General features: G+C 35.0%; 1 pseudogene; it reads right to left on the bottom strand.

Annotated features, from left to right (window-relative positions):
- Positions 1–1746: 1746 nt before the first annotated feature.
- Positions 1747–2619, bottom strand: LOC147508432 (protein FAR1-RELATED SEQUENCE 5 pseudogene; annotated as a pseudogene).
- Positions 2620–6000: the final 3381 nt, after the last annotated feature.

Below are 6000 nucleotides of genomic sequence, written 5' to 3'. Positions count from 1 at the left end.
AACATAAACAGTTCCTACAAGCTGTCAGAGAACAAGTTTTGGTCCGAAACATAAACAAATCTTCTTCACTTAAGTCTTCAACTACCGAAACATAAACAAGCTTTGGGTATTCTAAAGAAGATTTAACTACCAAAAAAGATGGTACAATTCAACCAATCTTCAACTACAACTTCAAGAAACATAAACAAATAATTCTTCATTCTAAAGAAGATTTAGTTACAAGGCACCGAACTTTCACTTTCCAACCAATCTTGTATCACTCACACCAATCTTGGATGAGACTTTTGAGCCTCCTACAATAGTAGCAAACGACCTTTTTGGATTAGACACATCTCCAACGATCGAGATAGTCGAGTTCCTGAAACAGGGCAGAGGGAAAAATGTTAGAGTACATGCACAGATAAACACCAAAAACAGCATCAAAATGTCAGAGTACACTTTGAGTGGTACAATGCTTACTCATTAGGTATACTGACCAAGCAAACACTTTGACCAAGATTACATATCATGAAAATACCAATATTACAAATTTGATATTGATTTAGCATGAAAATAAAACACACCTTAACCCCAAGAAGCTCAATCATATTCGTCATCATTTGTGTCCTCGTCTTCATTCTCCTCCCCATCCTCACCTTCGTTCTCCTCCTCGTCGTCGTCTTAGTCCTCTAACTCTACATCTAATACTGTAAAGCAAAAAGAATGGAACGTCAAGTTTTAAAGGCAATTGCGTAAGATAGGATGCTACGAATTAAGCTTAAGGAAGCAATATTATACTTACTTGGGCCCTTCTTTCTGTTTGGATTTTCGGGGACAATTTAAATCTGTCATGGTTAACACCAACTTTGTTACAACATGTACATCTCCTCTCTCTCTTTGCTTTGGCTTTTATGATGCTTGTTCAAGACCCCTTTTATTCTACCACTTGTCCTTAGTTTTCTTATAAATCTCCACGACTTTTTTTTCTTCCTTTTGTTTGAGAGATGTTAGGATTCAAAAGTAAAACTTGGGATGGGTCATCAAAGTGGCGGTCTTGAACTATCGCCAATGGTGCATGAATTAACAAATGAAATACCGTGGTCAACTTCCTTCGTTTTTGAGCTCCATTGATAGTTCTTGTAGTCTTTGCAAAGATTAATTGGTAAAATTTGAATCGGTTTCAGCTTCATAAACCAATTGATTAGCAACCATTTGAAGTCGAGTAGTTCTCGATTACCTCGAGTTCTCATGGCCACTTACCAACCACGGTCATACTCACTCTATACTTATTTGCCCCTTTCATCCACCTCTTAAGAATAAAGTGCTCGAATCTCAATATCACAACTCAAATACCTTTATGAGGTGTCCACAAGGTATCCCCTTAAACTCAAAAAGTTTTGCATTCACAATTACCTTCTTTTGTCATTTGGGTTGAACTTCACCTTCCATTCACGTCACCTTTAACTCTCGCGACTTATAAGTGTAGGTTCTGTTTCGCCGTCGATTACCTTTTTCATCATCATGCAGACATACTCGGTTTCAGCTAACTTCGAATTCTTGCTTGAACCTATCATAATGATTCCTTGTATATACACTTGTCGCGACTCTTCAAGAGAAAGGAATTACCGCCTACAATCCGATTCAAGTGTTCAGTAATATAATCTTCTTTTTTTTCTCTTTCAACAATCCTCATCAAACACTTATCATTCTTCACTACAAACTCTCTAAGAGGTGTCGTAGATGTGAAAAAGTTCTTGTAAACAGAATTCATGCTTTCAGAACGCCCGGTAGTCGAAGCTTAGGCATAAAAGTATCCAAGTGATAAACCGGAGCCCATTTGTGTCGAATCTTGTACATCTCTTGAAGCCATTCATTCTCCTCCAACTTAAAACTAGACATCAATTCTGCCCACCTCCTTTCAAACACATAAGGAATAAATATTTGTCGAATACAGTGTTTGAATTCTTTTTTGAATTTCGACCTCCTGTAATAATAATTTGGAAGTTTTTCAGGGAACTTCTTCATAATGTGCCATAGGCAGAATCTGTGTCGAGTATTAGGGAATATCGCATCCCACACGCCTAGAGTCATAACTCTATCTTGATCTGTGATAATTGCAGATGGAGCACGTCCACCCATAGCTCCATGCCAAGTCTCAAACACCCACTGAAAAGAATCTTCTGTTTCATCCAAAAGCAGTGCACAACCAAATTGGATTGATTGCATATGGTGGTTAACTGCAGTAAATGGGGTGAATGACATTTCATATACATTCTTACGATATGTGGTGTCAAAGAAAACCACGTCACCAAAATATTGAAACTGTGTACGCGACCGACCATCTACCCAGAAAAAATTAATGGCCCTTGTTTCATGATCTATCTGTATTGCATAAAAGAAATTAGGATCCTCTATACTTTTCTTCTTGAAAAAATGAAGCACCGCGGTAGCATCACCTCTCACCGGTTTCTTGTATTCTTTTGAGGGGCCCAAATGGTTCCAACAATCCCTATCATCAAAGCCAATTTGTACTCCATCAAGTATATCAACAACTTTATTCACAGGTACACTACCATCACGAAATGAGTCAATCAACATCTTAGCTGCAGCAGGCATATTTCTATTAACAGGCATACGCATTCTTTTTGCCGGACTAACTAGATTGTGATTGTGCTCGCAACTAAATTTCACCACTTTCTAGATTCCACTATTTTGCTTTGTCACCCTCATTGAAGCAAGGCACCCACATTTAACTGTATTGGTGTTTCTTTTTCTCACTTCTTTCTCACTTCCATCCACATTCTTATTTTTGCCTCCTCGATCTCTATAAACCCCAAATCGCGAGCAAGTCATTTCACAACTACTAACTTCATCCGAACGAGAAAATGATTTTTGAGAGCTTCGAATTACGGGACTAAATCCAAACGATTTTCCGTAATCTATATAGAATTGTTTTGCAGCCTCAAGAGTTTCAATACACATTCCCAAACATGGTGGCTTCACAATTTCCATCCACTTCAAACTCCGGAGGTTGAACATAGGAAGAAAATGCCGCAGAAGGTGCTGCAGAAGGCTCGGGTTCGGATACTGCAAATAAATGTGTCCACGTAAAAAAAAAACATAAAAACTAACACGGTACAATAATACAGTATTGAATTCGTTGAAACATTAGCTCACCTGAACTATATTTTTCCTGCTCTCCAACTTCATCAATCAATATGGAGTCGTCCATTCCTACAAATAACTCATGCAGAATGTTCCATTAGCCATCCACAATCAATAAAATTACCCAATTAAAAACTCCATAACATTTAGTTCTTCAAAATTCAAAATTAACACCAAATTCCTATATCATATAAAAGCCCATATAAAAGCCCAATTCAAAAAAACAATGCTGTAAAATCCATTTCGGTGAATGAATGAAAATGAAAATAAAGGTTTACCTCAAATTAATGAAAATGAATTTCGGTGAATGAGGAAAAAGATTAACTTTTTTGGATGGAGATTTCAGCAAGATTAACTTTTTTGGATGGAGATTTCAATAATATTTACTAGATATGGTCGATTAGAAAGAGAAATGGTTGAGAAATTTCGGTGAATGAGAAATGGTCGATTTACTTTTCACTAAGATCGATCTTAGTTTGGAGGAGGAGTTTCAGATAAAACAATCGATGTTAATTTTGAAAATTTCATGTTTTTTTGTTTCGCCAAAATGTTTTTTCCAAAATTTCGTTAATTTCGTTTTGCTGTGAGATGGTCGAGATGGTCCGTAGGATTGGAAGGAGATCAGTGGTGAGGATTCACTGTGGCTAGAATATGGCTACAGTGAATGTGCCTCTATCCCACCCCTATATATATATATATATATACCACGGTTTGGCATAAACCGTACCGTAGTGTTTAGTATAACTATATACCACGGTATTATAACACATACACTAATATAAACCACGGTTTCAATAGCTTATATGCCACGGTTCTGTTGACAACCGTGGTATATCATGGGCATACAAACCACGGTTCTTTGAAAAACCGTGGTATCCGTTAAACATATATACCACAGTTTTGCTATTATTATATACCACATCACCTATTATCATGGTTGCATAACAGTGGTAAATATATTTATACCACACTTAAAAATAGTGGTATAAGTGTCATTCTGTAGTAGTGATTGGAATTTTTTTTTAACAAATTGGATTTGTAAATACACGTGGATTTGCAAATTGGATTTGTAAATAACAAATTGGATTTTTCAACGTGGGCGTGCATAAGTACTAGTTAAACGTTAAAGTATGTATGTTGAGAATGTGTTGTTTGTATCTCGATGTGAAGTGACGTATGCAAAGAATGGTTAGAGGGGTGTGATTTAGTTTAATAACCCGGTTATGGAGGGGGTGATGTTGGCGTATCTCAGAGTCTCATTTTTTATTCAATGGGATCATATATATATATATATATATATATATATATATATATATATATATATTTTATTTTATTTTATTTTTTTTTTTAATAATATAATATCATAAGATATGTACTAGCATAGGAGGCTTTGAGCCGCCATCGGTTCTCCTGGGTCTCAACTCTCAATATCTAAATTGTTAAAAGAAAAAGTATATAAGAGACACATATCTAAAATGTACCTACGTTTATACAATAGTTAGGTTTTTAAGAAGAAGATTAATACCCTGAGAGATTGTTGAAGTTTTTTGAGTTGAAAGTATGGAAGTTAAAACTTAATTGAAAACCCTAAAAATGAGAAACCCGAAAGTCAAATATTAAAATACAAGGTTGAATCGATGCAAAATTGGACAAATGTGTATAATTGGGGGAAAGAGGGTTGTTCAATTTTAATTAAGAGTGTCTTACATAATGCTTCCGTTGGTGCTTTAATTACCAAAATAAATACCAGTTTGTGGACCAATTAAAAATAGTAAACTTCAAAATAATAATAATAATAACTAAATAAATTAAGGGTTTACTGACTAATACCACCGCGCCACAAGAAGGAATTCACTTTCGCTGGTGGTTTATTTAGCTTTTTAGCTTTTTATTTTTATTTTTTTAATTTTGTTTTTTATTTTAAACAAGTAAAATTTAAAAAAAAAATAAGAATCTTGTGCGTGTTGTAACTTCCCTTTTTCCGTGGAAGAAGTGGTAGTATACCTGTTAATTCAGGAGCAGATACATGATTGTAACTCAAGGAAGGCTGCTCATACTAATTTATACTTCTATTTTTTATTTTTTATTTTTTATTTTGGCAAAGTTGGGGTGGCCAATAAAATAATAATGGGAGGACCTTTACTTTGTATTGTCCATTCTAGGAAGTTCCACTTGAATTTGGTGGAGTGTTGAGGGTCCTCACAGCCCCACGCACGTTTTTTTTTTTTGATTAACAAGTCTCTTTTAAACGAGATCAATAACGTATTCTTTGGTGCTGGCGGGGTTCGAGTCCCAGACCTCTGGTATCATCACCCAAAAGTTTTATCAACTTTGCTAGCTAGTTGGCACTTGTAGAATAGAAAAATAATTTTAAATAATATGTATTTTCATTTATCTAATTTTTCATTTTCATATTATTTTTTAATTTATTTTAAAATTTTGATCTAGTGTACAATTCGACCACACTATACCATTCGACTAGACTTTGATTCATTTAGGGACTGATTTTTGTTTGATTTGATTGGAGAGCTAAGTGTTTTTATGCTCTTAGAAATTGAGGATTTGGAACATACAACTTATGATTGCAAACAAAACTGATGATTTTACTCGGTTATATTCTAATCAATTAACAAATGGCCAACATAAACTCGAACAATCGGGTTTCTGGTTAGACAAATTTAATACAGTAAAAGAAAAATGTATTAAAACTGGAATTTCTAAAATCACCATCTATCAAAAACAAATAAACTCGACGAATCAGATTTGTAATTAGTGAGTTACCTAAAAACGATCGATAATTAGTGCACTACAAGTGGAACACACTTTGATTGAAGGAGTCGGCCTACCCTTCGCGTG

Source organism: Coptis chinensis, chromosome 3 (genome assembly GCF_015680905.1).
Source record: "Coptis chinensis isolate HL-2020 chromosome 3, ASM1568090v1, whole genome shotgun sequence".
Classification (NCBI taxonomy): domain Eukaryota; kingdom Viridiplantae; phylum Streptophyta; class Magnoliopsida; order Ranunculales; family Ranunculaceae; genus Coptis; species Coptis chinensis.
This window is presented reverse-complemented; position numbering and strand designations above follow the sequence as displayed.